Source organism: Oculina patagonica, chromosome 5, assembly GCF_052425735.1.
Source record: "Oculina patagonica isolate OP01 chromosome 5, crgOcupat, whole genome shotgun sequence".
Classification (NCBI taxonomy): Eukaryota; Metazoa; Cnidaria; class Anthozoa; order Scleractinia; family Oculinidae; genus Oculina; species Oculina patagonica.
The window spans coordinates 8,113,540-8,129,067 of NC_135762.1; the positions used below are offsets into that span (position 1 = coordinate 8,113,540).

General features: G+C 38.8%; 1 protein-coding gene across 1 annotated transcript in view; it reads left to right on the top strand.

Moving 5' to 3' along the window:
• The window catches only part of LOC144655308 (von Willebrand factor A domain-containing protein 3B-like), a 72,359-nt gene that overhangs the window by 18,960 nt on the left and 37,871 nt on the right, over positions 1 to 15,528 (top strand). The gene's annotated exons all lie outside the window — the stretch shown is intronic.

The window sequence follows — 15,528 nt, forward strand, 5'->3', positions numbered from 1 at the left end:
TAATATGATCCCTTTCCCAATATCCCTTTTCAGCTTCCCTTTTTTAAAATACCCTCCTTTAGAAAGGGGAGCAGGGATGGCGCAGTGGTGAGAGCGCTCGCCTCCCACCAATGTGGTCCGGGTTCGATTCCGGCCAGGTACCATTTGTGGGTTGAGTTTGTTGTTGGTTCTCGTCCTTGCTCCGAGGGTTTTTCTCCGGGTTCTCCGGTTTTCCTCCCTCCACAAAAACCAACACTTCTAAATTCCAATTCGATCGGGAATCCGAGGGCCACAGGTTTGTCAGTCGAAGACTGTTACGTGCAACCCTCGTAAAACAACGTTGATTTATTTATTTATTTTAAATAGAAATATCCTCTTCTGCAACACCCACTTTTAATAAGCTACACCCCATTTAGTCACTCCCCTGCCCAAATGAACAAATAATACTGTATAAACACAAATTATGGGTCTACAATTTGTCACACCCACTGTTTGCTGACATTGCCTTGTTTTTGTGGATCATTTTGAGCAGTTTCCTCAGACAAGTTGAGTGAAAACCATTCATGATACAAATCTCTGCCAAAAGTGCTGCTGTTTTTTGGTATCTTTCAAGTCTAACTCAAGTTAATATTGTAATGGATATTAGTCAACAAGAGAGACAACTTTTGAAACAAATGATTGATGTAACGGGCTGGGATTAAACTTAATTGTTGAGTATTTGCTGGAAATAAAATACCTTTATGACTATAATAGGGTTTATTGTGTAATCAAAAAGGCATTACTTATAATCTGCGAGAGGAAAAGGTCTTTCCAATGGTGCCCAGATTTGCGTGATTGGGTCAATTGAGCTTGAAATGCCTACAAAAATGCTTAGAAATTTGAGTCAAAAACTCGTAGGAGAATTTGCCTCAACCACCCATGGCTCCTCTTTGCAAGAATTTCCTCTTTGAGTAGTAGATAATGTTGTTTTTAATCCTAGTTCATGCCTTACTCCATACTAATGAGTGCCTTCCTCCATACTAATGAAGGGTTTCCCGCTGCATATTAATAAGTGTCTTCCTCCATACTAATGAGTGGCTTCCTCCATACTAATGAGTGCCTTCCTCCATACTAATGAGTGCCTTCCTCCATACTAATGAAGTGTCTAGTCGCTTCTTTTCATATGATAATAAACTGTCTTCGGAGATTTGTCTTACAATGGGCCTGCTCTGACATGTTTCTTTGTTTGCGTTCGATCTTCAATCCTGATTGGACGTTCACGGATGTATTGTTCATTGGAATATAAACGCGCGAAAAGCTGATGAGCATTCTCTCTACTTTTGATATCAAGCAAAATAAATTTTACTTCAGTGCAAGGAATCTGCGTACTTTTACTTCAGTGTCAAGATGAGTTACTCAAAGTGTGGACTCTGCCTTAAAAACCTTGAAGTGATTAACCCTGCCAGCGGAATACGTTACATTCGATGTGTGGACTGGAAGCAATGTTCCTTCTTTTGCCGCGAGGATAGCGTACACGAATATCAACAGTGTCTTAGAGACTATGTTATACCTAACTACAAAGTATGTGAAGGTGGACAATCGCTTTACTGCAGGCATATGGATGTTGCAACATTGAAAGTCTCAAGATCTCAAAAGAATCCGCTCCGACCGTATGTTACCTGCAGAAGAAGTAAGGAAATGTGTAGATATTTCCAATGGGGTGACGAGATGCCTTTTATTGACGAGAGTCAAAGACTATCTCCATTGTACTGTCCTGAGGAAAATAAGATATCAGAAGAGAGCATACCATCTTATGCTCCCAAGCCCAAGCTGCAAAGACAGTCTGCAAGATTAGAGAGCCCAAAGTGGGTAAAAGAATGTCTACATTATATATGACACAAATTCCAATGAACACTTGTCGCTATATTGACTGTATCAGTAAGCATTCAGTTGTGTAAGAAACTAGCACTGTAGAAAATGAACACAATCAGTTGCACATATACGATGTATTTTATTTTTGAGTCCTAATAAATCGTTGTTACGTTTCGTAAACCTTTATGTATTTTCACGTTTCTGTTTTTATCTTAACATCTATAAGCGTTTATATAGACAAGTTACGCACCGCGATACACAAGAAGGAATCAAAAGCTTTTCTCTAATACGTTTATTGATAATAAAAACATTGAGGTGTTTCTAGAAAAGATGAACCGACACAGTTCACTTAGTCTTCGGGAACAGTTTGTTTGACAAACAACCGATTGAGTAAGAATTTTCGCTTATCGATAGCGAGTTCTGTTGATTCTAGCCAATCATATCCCTCTGTATCTTTCAATTCATTTTTGGTCTCCATCACTTTACGGAAGGTAGAATCTTTCTTTATAGCATGCATCCACTGTAAATAATCCAAAAGGACTTTTCTCAGCTCCTTTCTGTATACTGGTAGCAGAGCATTTTCAGCTTTAACACGGGCCACTTCAGGCGAATCTCCATGTTGTTCGTACTCGTTTATCAGAGCTTCGAGTTGGGCTTCGTGACGACTAGTAACTTCATCTTGAATGCGCGACCAGGGATCTATATGTTCCTCTTCTTCTTGGGAAGAGTCTATTTCTTCGCTCGATTGGGAATCTTGAGATGACTGTTCGCTTTCCTGTGAACTCTCATCATCGCTATCATCTCCACTATCATCAGGCAATATGATATTTCCATAACCCTCTTGAAAGAATTTATTATAATTGCGGTACATTGTGATCTGAACTGTGTTAACTCTGAGAATAGACTGAACTACAAGCGCGCTACTTTTATAGCTATTGGTGAGGGCGGGGTTACCCAGTAAATTAGTATATATTTCTTTCCATCCTCCTCCCCCTCTATTCAAATGTTGTATTGTTTTTGTTTCTCTTGTACCCTTCCTGTACCCCCTCTGTATCCCTATTGTACCCCCTTTCTATATCCCTATCATGCACTTTTTTGCTCCAGAAAAAAAAAATATAAATTACGTGAATCTGACAAAAGTTATTTATTTGAAATGATGTTGGTGTTTTTTAATTTAGAAAACTGTAGCCAATACTTCCGCCCAATCTCTGATATTTCGTGCACTTGCGCCAAATGACTTGCGAGACGAACTTAAAATTTGGAACAGCAGCCAGGAATGGGGCAGTGCTTACATCTCTTCATGTTTACGGTGTGAAAATTGAATAGAAACTTTTAGAACACGAATTTCATAGCGCAAGAAGGGCAGCAAGGGCACCGAGGGCACCAAGAGCACAAAATTGTGATGTGTTTTCCTCAAAGCGTGCGTGGGGATCTCGCGTGGAGTTCGCGCGCGAAGTTAGACATAACAATCAAGAAATGATTAAATTCTGCCAACTTTGATTTATTTACCTTTGAACGAACTGCATTTGAAAACATATTTTCCTGAAAAAATCAAACTGAACGTATTGTTAAATATTTACAAGCCAGATAAAACACTACAAGAACTTTACTTACAAACAAAATCAATTGATCCAAAATAACACAAAGCTTTTCTCCCGGGCGAAGCAGATACTCATGACTCAAACGAATCAAATGTAGACTTTATTTGTACCGCTCAAATATATACAAACTCGCGTGTGCATTTACAGTAACAAGTTAATATACACTTAACACGCGAACAAAATAAAACTTACAAATACTCAGAAACCGTCAAATTTGGTAGCAAACAAAACTATAAACAATCTACTATTTCCTTTGTAAGTTCGATCCTTGAGTATAGTCGTGGAAATTTTACATAGATGAAGACGATTATTAAATTTCATCATTGTATTGTATTAAACAATCGAAATAAAAGTTTTCCTTGACTTACAAATATGTGTGTTTAGTGCCTAGCGGCGATTCGCTTTTGCGCTCAATTTCCGAGCGTAATATTATTATATGGTGTTTACTTTTAAAATCACTGAAGCACAATCACGCTATTGTTTTATATTTTTCATTAGCTCCGGTGATCCTTATCTTACAGAATTTGGGGGTTGCATAAAGAGTTAAAATGTGAAGGTTTTCTTTGTTACGGAATGCGGTGAAAATATAAGATTCTCCTGTCTCATTTATTGCTATAAGACGGAGCGGAAAAAAATCGATTCGAAGCATAGAGAGCGTTAGACATATGTTAACTTAAGTACAGACAAACACAAAATGACTTAAATAATCTAATGAGCACACTTTATTGTTTTAAAAAAAGAAGTTATGCTGAATGTCATTTATTGCAAGGTCAAGGTCCTTTACCGCCTGAGTTTTTCTTCTTTCCTTACAACGTTCTCAACGCATTCCGCTTCAAACGGGTCACAATCAATAACCTGCTCAGCATTTTGATCTTCGCGGACTTCTATTGCACTGAAATCGTTCGTTTTGATACCATTTGGACCATAGACAGTGGCATACAAAATGCGATCCTGTAGCTTTTCCGCTTGAACGATCTCGCCGAAGGTATCCAGTTCAAGAGAAGTTAGATATATGCTTGTCCAAGGAAACTTGGGTAGCTCGGTAACAAACGTCTCCCACGAATTTGTAAGCTTGTAGCCGAGAACACTGCAGACACTTTGGGCTGTTTTCAAGACCATATTCAGGTCTATTTTCTCTCTCACTTCATCGTTGTAGTAAAACCACGCGTCTTCGTTATCCATCATTACGCAGGAGTGCTGTCTTTGGCTTGGGTACTGAATAGCACAACCATTACAGCGATTAACTTTCTCTTCGTGGATAAGCTCATCAAAGATTGCAGCGTAGGTAAGCTGGAACACATGGCCCACAAAACTGGCTATCTTTTGGCGTTGAATTTTTTCTACTTCGTCCACGCTCAACAGAGGTGTAGAACTCGATTCGACTTGCATGTTTGGAGCTATCTTATAGTAAAATTTACGAGCGATAGTTCAGTAATGGCTCAGAAATGATGTTTACCAAATTTGCGCGTTTATATTCCAATGAACAATACATCCGTGAACGTCCAAGCAGGAATAAAGATCGAACGTAAACAAAGAAACATGTCAGAGCAGGCCCATTGTAAGACAAATCTCCGAAGACAGTTTATTATCATATGAAAAGAAGCGACTAGACACTTCATTAGTATGGAGGAAGGCACTCATTAGTATGGAGGAAGGCACTCATTAGTATGGAGGAAGGCACTAATTAGTATGGAGGAAGACACTTATTAATATGCAGCGGGAACCCCTTCATTAGTATGGAGGAAGGCACTCATTAGTATGGAGTAAGGCATGAACTAGGATTAAAAACAACATTATCTACTACTTCTTTGGATGATGCTTTCTCGGGAAATTATTGAACTGCATGTAAGCCCAGTGGAAGGCTACCAACTGTAGCAAAAATATAAGAAAAGGAGAAAAAAGGAAAAGTGAGAAAAGGAAAATGTAAAACGAAAAGCCTTAAGTGACTTTTGCGCATGCCCGAGCAAAAATGTCATAAAATGTGATGCTTGTGGAAAGGAAGGCATGCCTTCATGTTGCAAGTGGCGTTTTGAGTAGGCTGTTACCAGAAAATGTCAAAAATGTCCAAAAAATTATATATATATTTAAAAAAAATCCCTCAGGGAGTCAATGGGTTAAGGATAAATTGTTTATGCTACCACTTGTGAAGTCGTGTGCAGTGAGGTGTGGATCGTTTATTTGAATCTGTTGTGTTCTTATGTATTAAAAGCAAATTACACAAGTATGGCTGAATTTAGCCGAACTTTCGAATAACAGACGTTTAATGTTAAAACTCTAAATTTGTTTGTCATGATGATATCTCTGTTAAAAGGATACTATTCGAGTCACCACAATTCCAGGACTTTATTTTAACAAGAGTCCGCTAAACGTGTGTTTCATCAACGTGACGTAGCATCGAAATCTTATTTAAGCTAGGTACTTTACTGCTCCTGATATACTGTCAAAAAATGACATTTTAAGCTATTATAACAAATTTACTGCAGGTAGGTGATAGCATAAAACTTATTTTCAATCACCAATAACTCTGATAACTAATAACGCCAAATCCCTTATTTCGCTATGTAGCTAAAATAAATGGTTCCTTCTTTTGGGGTGAGATTTTCTGGTTGTTACAGCACATGTGTAAGAAAAAAAATCAATTCAGCTTCCTTTTTTGTGAAAAATGCATCTTTCAAAACACTTGTATCTCGCCTTTTTTCTAACGAATGAATGTAGCACAATGCAAAAGCAGGTTGGTGACTCGGCCCCAGGGACACAGCGGTCAATATATTTTCCGTGGAGTTACAATACCTTTGTGCTTGAATCTAAGTTTTTTAATAACAATGTTTCGGTGGAGATGTTTAAACAGAGCGAAAATTGAGCTACTTTTTGCAAAAATCTGCATCGTTGCTTAGAATACTAGTATCTCTCTATGATCTTTTTCTACATCGCTCAATCCCAAGACAATGCGTCCTTGTCTGTTCATTGTGATTCCCGTTATACATCTTTGTGTGCAACACGAACTGATGGGAAAGTGGTTTACTAACTCTCCAACCTCTGTGTATATTGACACATCAAAGACAGAAAAAGGTGGCTTCAAATCTGAATCACCACAGGGCGAAACAACAATGACATGTTCTTTTGCCCAGTGAATTGCCGATTCCTCCACTGTACTCGTTAACCCCACACTGAACTGGTGTCGCCGCACACTGAACTGGTGTAGACAGTCTCCCTCTGCACTATATACCATAACTTGACCCTTGTTCAGCACCATAACACGGCCGTCATTTTGAATAGTGATTCGGGCACCCCGGGCCCGATACTCCAGATACTCGTCAAACTGATCGGCTCCGAAAAAGCTACGAACAAAAGTCCCATCAGCCGCGTAAACATTCACCCCAAGAACCGAATGTTTAGTACGGACAGTATGACCCAGCACGAACACCTGTTTAGAATTTTTTTCCACCACAGTAAGACGTGAGGCTCGCCAATCAACTGCAAAACACCGGTGTTTGTTGTTGTCCTTGTCAAAGATATGCACTTTGTCATCATTTCGGTTAACAGATTGACTCCCACAGAGTACGTACACATTGTCGTCTTGGTCAGTAGCTACATCACGAACAACGATCCACATTTCAAGCTCCAATTCCAAGGCACGAAGGAAGTTGCCGTCACTGTCAAATACTTTTACATCCTTAAGGTCTCCTACAATGAACTGATCTTTTGAGTTTGAGCAGATGCCTCTCGCTTGTTTTACGATGTCCATGTCAAACGACCATTGCACAGGGTAGTAGCCAATGTATTGTGTGTTCTGCTGATTAATTTTGGCTACTCTTGGGTCTCGCAATGGATGCACGTTGTCTCCTCCAACCTCGATCAGAGGCCAGACTAAGCCATCAAAACCAGCAATGTGCGTGACATCAAAGATGACGTGATTAATGTCACAAACAGCAGAAATAATCGCCTTCCGTTCATCCTTCCCGAACCGAGACTTCAATCCTTTGGCTAGCGCGACTTTGAAAGCGTTTCTGACAGCTGGCAGCGCATGTAACTGTTCAAGGCACACTCTACACGGTGTTATTGCGTTCGCAGGATTGTCAACCTTCTCTAGTATTGTTGCCATAACCCGAACCATCATAGCCAGAATGCGATCGTGCGTGTCTAAAGCTCCGTTGCTAAAGGCATCTGTTGCTCTACTGCGGGCCTGCTTGAATCTTTCTTTTGCGTCAGACAACAATTCTTTGCTTGACTCATCCAGGTCGATAAGTTGTAAGTCGATGAGTTCCTTGGCGAGGGATACTGCTTTTGCTGAAGCTGAAGATGACGATTGTCGGCTGGCCTCACTGATGTCTTTCGTTGCCACTGTTGCTGCTACAGCAGCTTCTTGTCCCGTTACATCAGTCTCTCTAAACTCCTTTACTCCTCTGTTTGCTTGTTTGAAGACTTTGAAAAGAATAGCAATTCCCTCCTTGAAGGTGTTGATACTAGAAAGGAGATCTTTTCGTGCCAATCCATCCAACTTCGAGTTGATTTGATCGATTTCTCGCACGATCAAGCTGCGAAACTTTTCATCTGTGACATCGCCTTCTTTCAGCTTTTCAGCTGCCCGTGTCCCTGGCTTTATTGATCAACAAGCCAATAGTTGCCTTAAAGATGGCTGATGCGATAGAAGACATGCTGAATTTGTCTGTTGTGAGGGCACCGAAAGTTATAAGTGAATACCTACAGTCTAGTTTGTTGGTGTGCTTGATCTTTTTCAGAAATTGAGGAAATTGATTCCATGAATTCTTTTCAGTGGTGGGAAACAATAGTTGTGACATGGAGCGATACAAATATCAATATCGTAATTGATGTATGACTTTATGGATCGTTTGACTTTTGCACCTCATTAAGCACTTAAATCCAAAACTAAAGGACGGACCATTACATTCTTATAAGGGTGGGGGGGGGGGATGTTAAAAAATTTTCCTCTACAAACTTTTTTTTCGAAATGCAAACTATTTTTTGTTATACATATCGTGTTTGCAAACAATTTATTATGTCTTTCTAGGCCCTGCAACATTTTTTTTTCATTATTCATCCCCTCCAAAAGTAAAATGGTCGGCCCCTAAAGAGACCCAAACGTTTTTATTTATATCAGGCCTAAGATGCACAAAAATTATGATTTCAGTGTTTTCAACATTTCAGCTCAGTAGCGGCCTTTGTTTGGAAACCAGCGCATTTTGAATTTCAGGGTTATGGCAGTTCGTGACATAAGGTTACGATCATGTTTGTCAACAAATGTATATTCATTTTGTGATTTTTAGCCATTTGAGAAGTAAAAGTAGCATGAAAAATGCTTATGTAAGCGTTTGTTTGTCCAGAAGAGATAACCAGTGGCCTAGATAAATTTGAGTTCCGTGAATTCAGATGTTCACGGTATTTTCCTGCCGCCATATTGGTGTACCTCGGTGGTAGACCAATATGGCGACTTTAGTCCTATACTGGGCTAAAAAAATCGATACCGTTTTGTCAATCGATAAATCAGTAGAAATCGATTTTGATGAATTGTATCGATCAATCAGTAAAAATCGATATCACTAGCATGTTTTATCGATTTTATCGTTTTCTAGTGAACGATTGTTTGGTTGATTTGTATGAGATTATCATGCAAATTTCTATTGAAAGTAAAAGGCGGGAACTGATGAACAAAAAGTCGTTTTATTCTCCGCTCTTTTCACAGTTCCTATGAAGAACGTTGCTGGCTTTTTATGTTTTTGAAGCCTTCTCAGGGCTGTAACCAGTCCTTTGCCGTAGATGAGGCAAGATCTTGTTAGGGGATTCTGGCGGCATGCCCTCCAGAAAGGTTTGAAATGTAGAAGCTCTGTAACTCTTTCTTCTACATTTTCCGTGAGGTATTTTTGAGAAAAATCAATCTTGTTCAGCTTGGGATTATTTTTGCAACAAAACGTATTTTGCTTTTAATTTTGGGTTAAAATCTAGACGAGGCAAGTGCCTCGTCTTGCCTCTTGCTAGTTACGGCCCTGACTCCTTGATTATTATTGATGTTTTGGAATACGGTGAAATAAATCGCCTTATTTAATTGGGACTTAATTACTTTTTCGCTTATCAGGATGTCACCTTGGTAGAAATTTTAGTTGAAGTAAGGTAACTTGTTTACTGAACCCTGCCTGCATTCTTTAAACTTTTCTTCAACTTGCTTGCGTTCGTCTCGAGGAGAACATGATTCTATTTGCAGTTTGACCTTTCTTCAATAACTGTGAAGTTTCTCACGTGGGACCTTAACGTTACTGTTAAGCATACTGTGTGCTTGCCAGAAGTGTGCAGCCAGATGACTTTTCATATTAAAATATTTACGTTATTTTTGTTATTTATTATAATACTGGTATAAACTGCTTGTTGTTAGCTTTTCTGGGTTTCTCGGAGTGCGCACTTTTTAGTGTAAAAATACTAAGATTTTCCCGAGATTAACACAGAAATATAACTTAAAATATATAAAGCTAAAAATCAATAACTTCACTAGAGTTTAGGCTTCAAGAGTATACATCATTTTATTGCGACAGTTCTGTTTCGTATGGACCAAAATTATAAGGACCACACTCATCAGGCAACTTAAATTAAAAAGCTGGCAGTTAATTGACAAAATTTGAATGGTTGCTATAGCAAAATCGGTAAAACTATAAAAAATCAATAATATTGATTTATCATTCCCCGAATTTTTAACGATTTCTACTGATTTCAGTTAAAAATCGATAAAGTTCACTTGATATTATCGATTTCTAACGGTATCGATTTATCGATTGGCTACGCCGGGTGTAAATACACGAAGTTATTGCTGTATGAACTGATCAGGGCAGTCTCTATTTACGCGGGATGAGCGCCTATAAAATTCGGTCGGGTTTCTTTTTTTCCTTTATCGTAGCCACAAACCTGCATATTGATTGATTGATTGTTTGCAGACGTTTCCCGTTATTAACCACGAGCAGCAAAACGTACATGTCTACGAGAATTTAAGCAATTCTCCGTATAATGTCTTGCCTGTTCCAGGCTCTCGGTAGTTGAAGGAGAAAGCGAAAAACGCGGGCGAGCGAGGAAAAAACGAGGGGGACGAAGGCGTTTTTTTCCTCGCTCACCCCCGTTATTTTCTCTCCCATAACTACGGAGAGCCTGGAACAGGCTATATAATGTCCAGCCTGCGAAGATGGCGGGCGTTTGTCTTCAATCATGAGCTATTTGTACACTTGAAGAAGGAAATAGAAAGGATCACTTAAGAAAAGAAACAAACAACAACTAATTTAAGTACATACAAGAATACCGTTACAAGTTCCCTGACTCGTGGATAAATAAGACTTCGCTGTCACGTGACTCTCTCGAGCACAAAGTCATTTTCTACAAGATCAGTTGTGGCCTTACATAGAATAGAAACGTTTTTGGCCGTCTTATGTGTAGAACCAAAAGCATGCGAGCGTGTACCTGTAAAGAGGGGAAAACTTGCTTGACAAGAGTGGGAAAACGAGAATGGTAAGCAAAGGAGAGATAATACGACTGCCAAAACGGTGGATAAACTCGCCCAGCAAGGGCGGGAAACGCGCGAAAGGCAATACTGCAGAAAAGTCACTTTCTAACGCGTTCCTCGTTTTCTTTTCTCTTCATTTTCTCTCCTTTCACAGCAGTCAAGGAAAGTTACATCACAGTTTACCGACACTAAAAAGGAACGAGATCACAGATTATCCACAAGCAAAATGGAAGTAAAACTGCGCGTGCGTGATTTAACGTACAGTCATATGGTGACGTAGTAATTAACTGCACGTCATGAATCATAATATCGTAATTTCATTTCTCGCAGTTAAGTTTACGTTTTTAAGTGCAAAGTTTTTTAATAGCTCCGCCGATTAAGAAAAGAAGAGAAGCAGTAGTGAGGGGAGCACCGAATTAACCTTTCCCGTGGGGCGGAATCTCATTAGCGTGGGGCGGAATTAATTAAGTGGGTGACGTCATAGGGGCGTAAGTGACGTCATCAAAAATGGGGCGTAATCTAAAAATAGAAATCTTACATCATTGGGGCGTAATCTAAAAATAGAATAGGGACAAGATTTCTTTAGCATATAAAAGCTCCCCCGTAATCTAATCAAAGGTCTCTGTGAGACTACGACTATTTTGCTATGGTTTATCTGTTGGCAGTCAATTGTGGTATGGAGTAGTTCTTTTTAAAGGGTGAATTAGGCTTTTCACTTTATTTAGGAGTGCAAGTGTTGAATTATGTAAATTTGTGTTGTCCTGGATATTCTGGTTAGTTTATTATGAGGAATGTAGGAACGGTGGAACGGCGGAACGGTGGAACGGTACGGTTGATGGGAGGAACATTGTAAAATGCGCATTGGAAAAATGCGCATTATACCCTACGTCAAAAACGTAATGTAAACCCGGTTACGGCTTTTGGGAAGCAGGATCCGTGTTTTCCACCACCTATGTACTCAAACAATTACCGGAAATTCGTTTTATCTTGCTGTGCGTCCATTGTGTAAATTCAAAAGCATCGCTCACGAAAACATACTAACGAGCCTGTTAGCGACTTACTTAATCGCACAGTAGGAAATTCAGGAGTAAATACTAAAACTGCCATACCAAAAATTCATAGAATGTATCATACCGTAGAAATGGAATAAAGTGGTAGCTTATCTCTCTAAAAAGAAAAAAACTTCTTTAGCGCAGCTTAGCATATCACGGGAGAATTTTATCTCAACTGGTGTGTCAAGGGGTGTGTCAGCATTGATAACAACTAAGACAACGGAGTAGCGTAAACGGCTATAAATAAACACGGCAGAACAAAAGAAAACACGTGTTAAAAAAATTGAACATAACAGAAGTGAGAGAAAAAAAAGAACGAAAAGCGTAGCACTTTAAAAATTGTACGTTTTGGCAAACGATGGCAAATAAGTTAACCAGTTACTGATGGCAAAAATCACAAGCATAAATGAGAATTGCCAGATACTGCAACTCCGTTGACGTTTCCCCACTCGCTTACCAACCGCAGTGCGGAAATACTTCAAATTCCAAGACTAAAAGCGAAACCATGTAGCGATAACTTTATCGAAAAAACATCTGTACCACATGACACATTCATACAAACAACATCAACGCAAGATTGTACTCACTTAGCACTCAAGGTAACTCTCTTGCTCCACTGAACATCTGTCTCTTTTCCAGAGTGAATTCTTCCAACGGTGAAGAAAAGTTTATGACAACTGTCAAGTTCAGTGCTATTGAAAACAAATTTATTGAGCAGTAGATAGAGCTCTATTGCTCCTTTAAACTTCGTAAACCGTTGAAAACCACTCCACTCCGCAACAATTAAAAACCACTGGAATTTGTATCCGTTTATGTCTTCACTCTTGCCAAACTAAAGCATTAACGTGCGTATCTTTGTACTGATAACTTGGTACTACTGGATAAAACGCACTCTCCAAGAACTTTCCTTTTAATACAAAGAACAAAACGTTTTTAAACAGTTTATGACCGATTTGGCTTGCGTATGCAAAAATTACAGTAATCTTCAATCCACGCCGCCGCAATTTGAACCCGCAAGTGTTTACGCAATACTAATGAGAGCCCCTTTCATCACCTACAGCGGAATATGTGACAAGTCACGTCTTTAACACCAGCTCGTGTTGACCCAAACATTGGAAACCACCCCCAAATTGCTTGTGCCGGTCTCACCAGGCTTTGAAAACCAACAAGAAAAATACCATCTTTGGGACTTAAAACGATAAGGAGAAACACTATAGAATTTTAAAGTGGCCTTAAAACGAAAAACCATGGACTACAGAGTGCTAAAACGTTGTTGATGAAGGATTTATCTTTCCTTCCACCGCCGCCATGCTGTAATGGTGCTTACAAATGCGTTTTGAATTCAAATCACGGAGTTAAACACGGACTCAATGCGGCTTATCAAATCTTTTGAGAACGAAATGGTAATGTACTGTTATTGCTTTGAACTTGGATGTAATTTTTTGAACGATCGGTAAATCCATTTAGTGTACAATTGACTTCAAAAGCTGGCTGCTAAAATTAAAACTTCGCTTTCAACATGAACATGTGGATAATTATTTCAGCCGTGCATAACAGCACGGTGCGACAAATTTCGATACTCTGCCGCTTGTTAACACATTTCTTTTCTTGACTTTATACGAACTAAAAATAAATTCTAAACAAAGTTTCTTTCAAGGTTCTCTTTAGTAGTCTGAATTCTGTAATTTTGTAAGCATTTTTAATGCTTTTTCACGCCGTTGCAATTTGAACCCGCAAGTGTTGACGCAATACTAATGAGAGACCCTTTCATCACCTACAGCGGAATATGTCCTTTCCCACCCTCCCTGGAGTTTTTTGGTTCTTCTATTGTTCTATAGATAATAACGGCAAAAAAACCAATCAAAATCTGTTTTCTGTGAATATTTTTAGAGAACTCTTGGGGTCCTAGAAGAAGGTTTTTCGTATTATTCCGTGCATTGAAATCGTACAAGGAAATCGTAGAGCCGCGCGGGTTGTATTTACAAACTTCCACCACGCGTTTTATCTTTTTTACATTCGTCAAAGGCTATAGAAAAATAGCCGAAAGCTCATATTTTTTAACTTTTTAAACCAGAGAACGCTATTTTACACTTTTAATATGTCTCATCCTGGTTGCAGTTCAATTTTTATTCCAAGGCCTTGTTTTGATTCTGAACAAGAAAAAAAACCATATTTGGGACTTAAAACGGAAAGGAGAAACACTATAGAATTTTAAAGTGGCCTTAAAACGGAAAACCATGGAGTACAGAGTGCTGAAACCTTGTTGATGAAGGATTTATCTTTCCTTCCACCGCCGCGAAGATATGGTGTAATGGTGCTTACAAATGCGTTTTGAATTCAAATCACGGAGTTAAACAAGGACCAATTGCGGCTTCTCAAGTCTTTTGAGAACGAAATGGTAATGTACTGTTATTGCTATGAACTTGGATGTAATTTTTTGAACGATCGGTAAATCCATTTAGTGTACAATTGACTTCAAAAGCCGACTGCTCAAATTAAAACTTCTTTAGGTTGAATATTAGCGCCGCTTTAGAATGTGAAAGACTTGTATTAAACAGTACAAATTTCCGTTCTTAATCATTTTAGGTTAAATATTAGCGCCCGGCTTCAGTGAGTGAGACGCTTGTACTAGTACAACGCTTTAGACTGTGAAACACTGAACCACTCACATTCTCGATTAGTTGTGTCATATCTCATTTGAGATACTCACGCATAAAAATAACTGTTATATAACGTTTATACATGTGACAAGTCACGTTTTTAACACGAGATCGCAATTGTTGACGCAATACTAATGAGAGACCCTTTCATCACCTACAGCGGAATATGTGACAAGTCACGTCTTTAACACGAGATCGGAAGTGTTGACGCAATAATAATAAGAGACCCTTTCATCGCCCACTAAGCGGAAAGAACTCCCTTGAGAAATTAAAACAGTCCCTTGAGAAATTAAAAAAGTCCCTTGAGAGTAGACAAGAATGTTCCAAATTTTGCCCACATCACTCCTAATCTCCTACTTCTGCTTGTAAACAAGCAAAATAGTCGAAAAAATAGAATAGTGACATCACAATACCCCTGGGGTTAACGTCATAAAAAATGATGAAAATATAATCTAAAAATAAAATAGGGATAACATTGCCTTCATCTTGTTTATTGTCGCAAAATAAAATAATATTTTAATAGAGGTTAAAATCTACATTCAGAAGTCTTTTTAAAGGCAAAATTATCGGTATATCAGCCGACCGAAAAGCCATGGGGCGATTATTTCTCGTTTCCATTCTAACTCGGGCAATAGTTCGAATATAATGTATGCAGGTTGGCGCAATGTTTTGCTGTGAAGTCCCCGCATATTCTGTTCATGTATGGTAAGTTTTTTTGCTTCATGTCCAAACTAGAATTAAATAACTTCGTGATCTTAAATCAACTAACGCCAAAATTTATTATTGTACACGAATGCCAATCAAGTTGAAACCTCCACCTCCACAAATGTATTGTTTTCTTCTTCTTCTTCTTCTTCTTCTTCTTCTTCTTCTTCTTCTTCTTCTTCTTC